At 43.5% G+C, this 10,035-nt stretch overlaps 1 long non-coding RNA gene across 1 annotated transcript; it reads left to right on the top strand.

The window, feature by feature from the left end:
• Positions 1 to 2,392: 2,392 nt before the first annotated feature.
• LOC147962167 (uncharacterized) lies at positions 2,393 to 6,384 on the top strand. Its single transcript, XR_015610898.1, has 3 exons — positions 2,393 to 3,193; positions 3,368 to 5,563; positions 5,755 to 6,384. It is a non-coding gene; the product is annotated as an uncharacterized LOC147962167 (long non-coding RNA).
• The last annotated feature ends 3,651 nt before the right edge of the window (positions 6,385 to 10,035 follow it).

The raw sequence follows: 10,035 nt of genomic DNA on the forward strand, positions 1-10,035 counted from the left end.
TCGTGAAACTCGTTAGCTCGCTCGTTAAGCTTAACAAGCTGAAATCAATTATTAGTTTTGTTCTGTTCGTTAAGAAGCGAGCTACAAGTTTAATAAGCCTAAAAAAATGAGCGCGGTGGTGTATTTTGAAAGCATTTGACCTGCATGTTCACGACGCATTTGCGTCAGTGGGACGTGGTGTAACGCAATGACGTGTGGCACAATCCGCCGGCCAGCACCAACACCGTGTCGACGTGTGGCTGCCATAGTAGGAATGACTTGCACGCATGACTTCTGACCTGGCCAGGGAGAGAAAACTCGTAGAAAAAGAGGACCGCTGACCTGGCAAATATTCCTCAAGCACTGTATAATTTCCTGGAAGCGCCAAGCAAGGTCGAGTCAAAGTGTATTTTTGTAAGGAAAAGACAGCTCGAGACAAGCCTATCGCATGTTGTTGCGGGAATATTTGCAATACATTTCGATGATGTGTGATTTCTATGGAACGTGAATAGTGATACTACGAAAACTAAAATTGCAAATCCATATGCTTTATTGTGTTTGATTAATGTATTGTAAAATATCTAATATATGTTTGCATGTTGAGGTGGACATTTTCATGTGCATGAATGCATGTTGTGGTGGACCTTTTGCCATGCATGTTGCTTGATGATGTGGCATGCTTGCATGTTGAGAGAAATATGTTAATGAGGGCTAGCTATTTAGATATAGAAAATTTCTGAAAGCGCCAAGCAAGGTCGAGTCAAAGTGCATTTTTGTAAGAAAAAGACAGCTCGAGACGAGCCTAGGAGTAGTAGCGATCGCATGTCTCTGTCTATCAACGTAGGCCGGCTGTAGGAATATATTCATGGTGAGACCGACACGGTGCGCGGTCTACGTACGCAATTTTAGGGTCTCTTTGATTCAAAAGATTTTTATAGAATCTTTGATGGATTAGATTAGAATCCTTAGGATGTTGGTCGTTTGATTTATAGGATTGAATCTTGTAGGATTTTTTTCAAAGGATTCATTTGTACTACATTTTATAGGAATTCTAATATCCACTCCAATCTCTTGAAAGAAATCTTTTGTTTTTCCCGTGACACAATCAAACGAACTCAAATCTTATAGGTATTCAATGAACATGCCATTTCAATCCTACGTTTTTTCTATTCCTGTTTTTGCAATCCTATGAATCAAAGAGGCCCTTACATAGAATTTGCTGCGTGCGCCCCCGTCCGGCTCAACAATTTCGGAGGAGACCAGGAGGAGGAGCATGGCGCGTCCCTCTCGGCTCCGCACGCCAAGTCAGGACGGCTGCACCGGACCAACGAGCAGTCACCCGAGATTTTTTTCCCCTTCCTCTATCAAATTCCCTTCCGTCGTCCGATCTGTATCCAACTAACTGCGGCTCTTCTTCCTTTGGCTGCGGCGTCGTCCCCGTCGACTTCGAGCGGCGGTCAATAGTACAAGGCCTTCCGCCCGCTAGCTGCCACTCCTCCGTCCGCGGCGCCAGGGCAACCGGCGACGTCCGCTTCGTCGGCGAAGTCCTGATGAGTCCTCGCCGACGAAGCCACGGCCTCGTGTGTAGTGTCGTCTTTGCCTCGGCGTCGCTCTGCTCTCATGCAGGAACCACCTGAAACGCCCAAAGGACGCCGACGACTGTGTATAAGCAAACGTCCTCCAGCGGGTTTGTGTTTTCATAGTTGAGTCAGTTGATCAACTTTCTGCCCAATTAGTTAATTAGTTCTCTAGTAGGTTATGGCAGTATTTTCTCCAAACAAGCAACACATGCATTACTAGTTTTCTTCGTCTGACATTTCAATCTGTTATATTTGTCTGAAAAGAGTCCATTTTACTACTCTGAACAAAGTCGATGTTTCACATAACCCCCTCAAGTCCAAAATGATTCATTTAACCCCTTAATAAAACCAGTACCGTTCAATACTCACACAACGAGTCAAAGTGCATTTTTTAAGGAACAGACAACTCGAAACTTACCTAGGAGTATTGATAGTACGTCCCTATCAACGTAGGCTGGCTGGACGAATATCTCTACTCCTAATGTCTCAGTTGGTAGGTCGCGTTTCGGTTTAATTTTCGTCCCACCTCACCCGGTATTTTTTGATACTTCTTTGGTACTTCCTCCCACCTTCCCCTCAGCCGCGAAAAATCAAGGAAAACCCCGCGATCGAGTCCCGCACACGCCCAAACCCTCGTCGTAATTAACTGAGACGATCGAAAATAAACCATCGAGCACAAACCGACAAAAATTAACCAGCAAAAAAAAACCGCGACAAGATTGTGCGTGCGTACGAGCGAGGCCTCCTGCCCTCCAGCGCCTATTGACGCACGCCCTAGATCAGATCCCGCTGACGACTGCCCCTCCTCAGCGTCCTCCCGCCGCCCCTCTCCTTCGATCTGATCTCCTTGGCGTCCCGCCGTCACCGGCGACCCCTCGGCGCCTCGCCGTCGCCGTCACATCAGACGCCGGCCACTCCTCCGCGACCTCATGTTGTCGTCCTCTCCTTCGCAAGGAACACCCGACCCTTCCTCCGCGGCCTTGTGACGCCGACCACTCCTTCGTGGCCTCACACCGCCCTCCTCTCCCTCCTTCCTTCGTCCAAGGCCATGACTTCCCCTCCCTGACGCGATCTGACGGAGAGAGGGCCAAGCCTTGCCACTCCGGTGGTTACTTTGGCCAAATCCGGTCGGGGAGCCACCGTAGAGCCTCAACGTCGGCGCAGCAGCAGCAGCAGTCCTTGCGACGGTGAGTGCCGGAGCTCGTCAAGCAACTCGCCGTCGGCGGCCACGACCACCTCATTCCCTGCCGTGCGTCTCCGTCAACTACTGTGGCATTGACGACAGCGAGCTAGGAGCCTACGAGGTAGACGCCCTACTGACTGTGTGGTCAAGGCCTCCACATGGCTCCTCTTGCGGCAGACTGCTAGTTGTTTGTCATGTCCTTGATCACCCTAATTTAATCCAAGTCAGGGTAGTCTCTTGCATTAAGCCATCTGGCTCTGCTCTGCAATTTCTTGAGAGAACATTGTGGAGAACCTAACTCATGGATGGTTGGTTCACTTTTTGGGATGAATTGATGACAAGGAGAGCACGTTGGAAATAGTAGAAGTGGAGACGGGAGAGGATGATGGGAACGATCAAGTACATCACAATCATCGGCATCATGTGGCTCTCCTACACCAACGCAATTCAGGTTTGATAATTGGTGAGATATACCATGCCGTGGTTTATACTCTTACGACTTGTTATCAATTCACTTGGCTGGGTGAAACCCCATGCAAGATTATCACTTTCCCTTAAGCTTGTTCAATAATTTCTGGATTAGTCACTGAATCTTGTTTGGTTTGGTCTTTGGTTCTGTGATTAGCTGAGGGTGGGTGCCATGGTCGTCTATGCTGGGCTTCTGCACGATCACATCTTCCACATGTTCGGTGCTGGAGTGGCTGATCTTGTGGAAGGGTTACGTTTTCTTCTTCTCATGGATTTTGACCATTGTTTTAGAGGGATTCGGATAATGGTTCTGGTAGTTAGTACCTTCATATTCTTTGGCATCCTCAAGCTGTTGGCTGGATATACTGCAATTATTGTGATTTAAATTATGATGGCCTGCAGCATGCCTCCCTATATTTAAGGCAAATGATAATGGAAGTACACCTTCATGAACAAGCTAGCCGAGGTCTTGGAATTCCAACCTAGGGTAAACAAGTGAACTCATTTAACGGTTTCCCCTTTTCTGGTGATGCAGGTATAGCTCATTCATTAAGGGCTACTCAGCTCTGTCTTTTTCTCTCTCTTTGGTGATTGGATTATATGCTACTCTGTGTTGAAGGATCTGTTCATGCTAAATTTAACAAATCTTGTCATGTTTTCATAAATTATCTATTTGATCACTCTGCGTGGAATGGTAAACATTTGTAGCATGATCAGGGTTTGATTATTTTTATCAGTGCACATACCTTCAGAAAATAAACCAATGGGGCTATCTTGTTGGTCTTTCTACTTATGTATGTATACATATGGGATGCTTTGTTAGTTCTGTTGTGCAAATAATCATTTTTTGTGTTGATGAGCTACGATAATGGCTCCCCAAATTACAATACTTGCTAAACGTACACTTTGTTGCGATGAAATCCTATTTATAAACAGTATATTTTCCTAATGGATAGTGATTAAACTTTGTTGCTTTTACTCACTTTGGTGCTGCTTCAGTGTGTATGTACTAAATCGTAAAATAAGATGATTGTATATTTTGCTTTATAGTCATTCAGCTTGCTTCAGTGTGATATGTACTCACTTTGGTTCATGAGGAGAATGCTGAGAAGATTCAGCTTGCTGTGCTAAATGTCATTCTGGCTTGACTCGATAATATCGTGGTAACATGGTGGAATATTTTATTTTTTTATTGTAACAAACTGTAGTCAAATTCATCAGATATATATACTTCTAGGATCGGAGGAACAAGTAGTTTTAGCCTTTTGTTTTCGAATTCTTAGTTTAACATCTCTGTACTTGTTGAAGCTGTTATCTCCAACTCTACATGAGCATAGTGATATGCAGTATAAAACATCTCCATTTTTCTTCTTTGGTGAGCATGGAATATCCAAATTGACATCTAGAGATAGATAAGTTGGTAGGGTAATGTTCACTAGCTTTTTTAGGATCAAAATTGATGTATTAATTTTCTTATCAAAGGATGATTAACGGAATTGTGGTATTGCGGCCAAAATATACTCTCTTCAGTTTGTTGGTAATGAGCAAAATGTAGTCCTACTGGTAATGGGTTTTGGATTCGTGCGTGAAATACATTGTTGCATGCATGTTTCCTAAGTGAAAAATGTAATGGTTCTGAATATAGCTGGAGATGAATTATTTGCAGCATCTAGGCAACAACAGTGGCATGGATACAGTTAACAGTACTAGCAATTGATGATATTGTCATAGCAATTTTAATTTGGAAAAAATATGTGCGAGATTAGTCTTTTCTTTTCTTTCATGCAATGAAGAGAGTACAAAGTATACTACAATCTTTTGTAACCCACACAATAATTCAAAAAGCAGGGCCAAACAGGACCAATGAAGACGCGTACAGTACTGTTCTTCATGATATGATGTTAATTTTTCCCCACAAATGAATTTAATATTTAATTATTTGTGAGACAACTACTAAAATGAAGTAGTTTATAGGTTTGAAAATTCCATGTATTGTGCATATTTTTATGTGCGCACTTGACTCAGATGCAAGCTATTCGCAATACGTATATTCTGAAAGAAAACATGACGTAGCTGCTGAATGCTCTCTGAAACATAGCATATTTTTTAAAATACTCTATTTGCTTTGAATGAGGTTGCCTTTTGCTTTAAACAATTAACTGCATTCTGAAATACTTTTAAATTTGGCTAAGATTAAGAGATCTAGCAAATGAGTCCAAGTCTGAAAACCAGGTGCATCTTGAGTATTTCTCCTCCATGGCGGGTGGTCCATCTCCATCGTGGAGTGTTGCTCTTTCAACAACATCTGGTCTATTTGAATGGCACATTACTGTTCTGAGTCTCCAAGAACCAGGTACATCTCTCTTGCCTTAGCCTCTTCTGATTATCCTTCCTGTTATTATGTAGGAAGCAGATTACCAACCTTCCAAGCTCTATATTCAGCCTTCCTTTCTCATTGCTCATACAAGTTCAATATATGAACATGCTTGTTACACTTAGTCCTTCCAGTTTCTTGAGATAACCATGTCTCAATTTTTTGAACAGCTACAACACCTATACAGTAAGAATCGAACTGCAAAGGAGCTGAACCCTCTGTTGTTTCATGACTCCCTTAATCCCCTTGCGAGGAGCGGCCACCATGGGGCAGGGACAGAGCTGTTGAGCGCCCTTGCTCGGTGGTCCACCACCCTTCTCGCCTCCCGTTCGATGTCTCTTCTCCACACCCCTTCGTTCGATGTGCTTCGACTCATGATGTACCAGAGTGGAGTCAGTATAGATATCAGAGGTGCACATGGGGTCCTCTTTAGTTTTTTTCCTTAATTGTTAACCATCTCCAATTTTATCTCAACTCTACTTATTCCAGTTTCATAGTTGGAGGTATCAATGCAATGCTTTCTATGTATAGATAGTACATCAATTTATATCTATCGCCCTGAAGAAAATGTACATTGCTGATACAAATAATCTTTATTTAGTTTACAAACATGTAATGAAATCTACACTACGAATAAGAAGACTGAAGTATAGGACGCGCTCAGGGGTGTGCGGCAGTCTATGGCGGGCAAGGCGTGCTGCAGTGGGGTTATGGCAGCATTATGGTCATGAGAGAGCTAGCATGCTCATTGGTATAAATTAGTTACCCTCCCGTGGGGTTATTTTTTATTCTAAGTATTAACATGCCTTCAAAATAATTCTGTAATAGGTATATAATTGCAGGTTGTTGTGTGAGCTGCACCTAAACTGAGAACTGAAACTGCAATGAATTACTTGAAACTTGGTGTCTTTATATTTGCCCCATTTGTTGAGGTTCAGTTTCACTAAAATGGACTGACCATGAGCTCCTTTAGGAACTTGTTGGGAAATGTCGCTTGTGTGGAGAGGCTGGAAATACGAAGACAAGTATGTGTTTGATTATTTTGAAGCTATTTAACATATTAGTGGTGTCAACGAGGGTAAGTCCAGGTTCCACATGTCAAGCTATATCAGTTTTTTTCGCAAAGAAAATGCTCTTTATACAACAAGACAATACTTATTTGTGATTTTGCATGCCGTCGTGGAATTCTAGCTAACATGTCAATTTGTTCGTGATTTCGGACGTACAGTATTTGGGTCCCATGCACGAGGAGACGTTGATAAGTTACTTCAGATATACATATGGACTGAACTAAATATGTATTTAGAGATTATAAAAGTGTGTGTTGTTTTGCAATAGTTTTAACCCACTCAACTGTATTATAAATGTGCAAAAAAAATCTGGCCAGGTGGCAAAGCAGAGTATTTAGCTAGGTGAGCTATAGACCAGGAGCTGGTGGGCGGCAGGGCAAGCACGCCGCTTCTCCTAGAGGCGCGTGCGTCAAAAAATGAACATATCTGAGCCATGCGCCTTGCTTCTACTTGTTTCTATAGAGATTGGCTCGCTTAGATTTTAGACTAGGCGGTTGTTGTCGTGGTCGCCAAGGTGATCCTACAGCACTGCCATGGGGATTGTTCATGATTCTATCTGGACAAGCGGTGGTGGTGATTGGCTGGGTGGTGGTGTTGCCTTGGGGAGAGACAAAGTGAAGGTAAAATCAAGCAAGATCCGATGGTGCTGCCGTGGGGATAGCCAAAGTCAAGACGTTGACTACAGACTCGTCGCAACGAATCTGGACGCTACGAGCCTGATTCATGGACCAATGGAGGGTCTTGACGCTGTTAGGGTTGGGATAGGATGAATGTGGAGGGTGACGTGCTTGGTTGAGTGCCCCTGGAAGATTGTGTCCTCCCCGTGGATCTGTCTGTGGCCATCGTGGAGGAGATTGTGGCCCTTCCCCGACGAGCAAGAACAATGTAGGCGGCAGCAGGAGGTAGGGGTGGATGCGGGGATGGATGTTGATGGTTGCTCGAGGTTGCGGTGTGGAAAGTCAAGAGCACAAAGTCGAAATCGGATAGGAGTTTGAGTTCTTGTTGGCCGTGGCTGGCTCCCCACTTTAGCGATGTATTTTTTTTCAGTTTGCTGAACCTAGAGTGCCATTCGCAACATGTTTCAGGTGACCCAGAAGTTCCCTTTCATCAGCAGTTACAGAGCGTTCAGAGTTCCGAGCTCTGTCGACGTCGCCAGCCTTGTGAAATGCCAACTGGTCGTCGCTTCTTTCGGTGGTAATTCTCGATTGTTTGCACCCTTACATGCAGATTCAGAGATGAGTGTCAAATTCTTCAGACAAGTTCTGAGACAGAGCAAGATCCTTACATACTGCTTGTGTGCAGCTGACAGGAAACACGTAGATGTTACTGGACTGCAATTACCCGGTGTGCTGGATGACATGTTTGCATACAGAGGACCGCTCGGTGCGGTTTTCAGCGAGGACTCTGTGAGCTTGCACCTTTGGGCTCCTACAACACATGTTTGGCTTCTAAAGACGACGCATTTTACCATCTCAAGTGTCGCCTCCGGTTCTGTACTATTCCCGCTTATATGTAAAATGTGCCCAATATATCTTGCTGGATGTGAGTGTGTGGTTCTTAGATGGTCCGCCGGCCCTGCTCTAGAGACGGTGCAGCTCAAGGAGTCAAATGGTATTTGGAGTGTTACTTGACCAAGAGAGTGGGAAAACCGATACTATTTATATGAAGTTGACGTGTATCATCCAACTAAGGCACAAATTCTGAAATGTTTAGCTGGTGACCTTTATGCTAGAGGGTATGTGGTTGTGCGCATTTCAGTTATGTAGTTTAGGGAGAGGAACTTTCCGCAGAAGAAAAAAGTTCAGGGAAAGGAAGAAACTAGCTTGTTGTTTATTTGATCAGCCTTTCTGTGAATGGAGCGCGGACCTGGTTGGTTGACATTAACAATGAAACATTGAAGCCAGCTTCCTGGGATGAATTGGCCGATGATAAGCCAAAACTTGATTCCTGCTCTGACATAACCATCTACGAATTGCACATTTGTGATTTTAGGTAAATTGTGCTGCTTGATTTACACAACTAAAAATCTGGCGGGGTTTATGCATATTCATCTTTGGAACTTACCTGTCTGTTTCCTGTGCTTTTCAATTACAGTGCCCATGATGGCACAGTGGACATTGACTCTCGTGGAGGATTTCGTGCATTTGCATACTAGGTCTTCAGAGTTGATTTACTAGATGTATTGCATTGCCTTTTTTCAACAGTATCTCATGCTGATTGCATATTGGAACCTGTGGTACAGGCCTCAGCAGGAATGTTTGACTCATGTACATTTGTTGCCAAGCTTTCATTTTGCTGGCGTTGACGACATTAAGAGCAACTGGAAATTTTTTGATAAGGAAATATTTCTCTTTATAAAAGGTGGTAAGGCACTTTTGAGATTTTGCTAGATGTCTATCATTTTTTTGCTGGATAGCAATGAGTGACAACTACTTGTAAGTACTTGGTTTAAACTGCACCTCTTCATTTTCGTCTCATTTACTTCAGATTGACTTATTTGGTTATACGGAACTTCATTTACTCTGGCAGATGAGTGTGAACTAGCAACATTCCCTCCCGGATCAGATATGCAACAAGCAGCAGTAGTAGCTATTCAGGAAGAGGACCCTTATAATTGGGGGTATTCATTTCACACTTCTTTTTCCCTCAAACATTCCAGATACTAATGTATCATGGTGGTGTTAAATATCGGAAAGTTAATTATGTTCTTGCGAGTAAAATATTCTTACATATGGTCATATCTATGCTAAAGGTATGACTCTGTGCTTTGGAAGGTTCCAAAAGGAAGCTATGCAAGTGATTTCATCAGGAAAGAGATGCAGACGAGAGGAAGAGAGACTCCCCCAAGCTCTGTCTAGGAGATGCACGGGCGACGGCCACCCTTCCTGTTATTGCCTCCATGGCTGACTGCTCATCCCCAGTAACCTCCCCCCCCCCCCCCCCTCACGTGCGCCACACTCTGGGATTAAGGTCTGCTCCTTGGCTAGCATTTGCGTTGACCTATTCTCTGATTTCTCTCCACCAAAGAATCAAAGAAACAAGCAAGCTGATGTCTAACCCTCAAACGAAAATATGTTTCGTAATAGTTGGAACTGGAAGAGGAAGCTCCAGTACAATTCAGATCTCTGCTCAAACCCTCAATATCTCATGCATACATAACTGCTTATTTTGTGAATATTAGACGTTACTTGTGCATCATCTTCACCCTTTCCTAATTCAATATCTGTAAAAGTAGGCAAAGCTTCCTGTTATTATGTGCTATAATATTTTTGAATTGTTGTCTAGAAAATACTTGGTCAGTTCTTCCGTAAGAAAGCTGAAGTTGGATATTAGGTGCTTTAACAAAGCTACTCCCTCCGTTCACTTTTATAAGTCATTTTA

Source organism: Triticum urartu, chromosome 7A, assembly GCF_056163025.1.
Source record: "Triticum urartu cultivar PI428250 chromosome 7A, HENAU_Tu73, whole genome shotgun sequence".
Taxonomy (NCBI): Eukaryota; Viridiplantae; Streptophyta; class Magnoliopsida; order Poales; family Poaceae; genus Triticum; species Triticum urartu.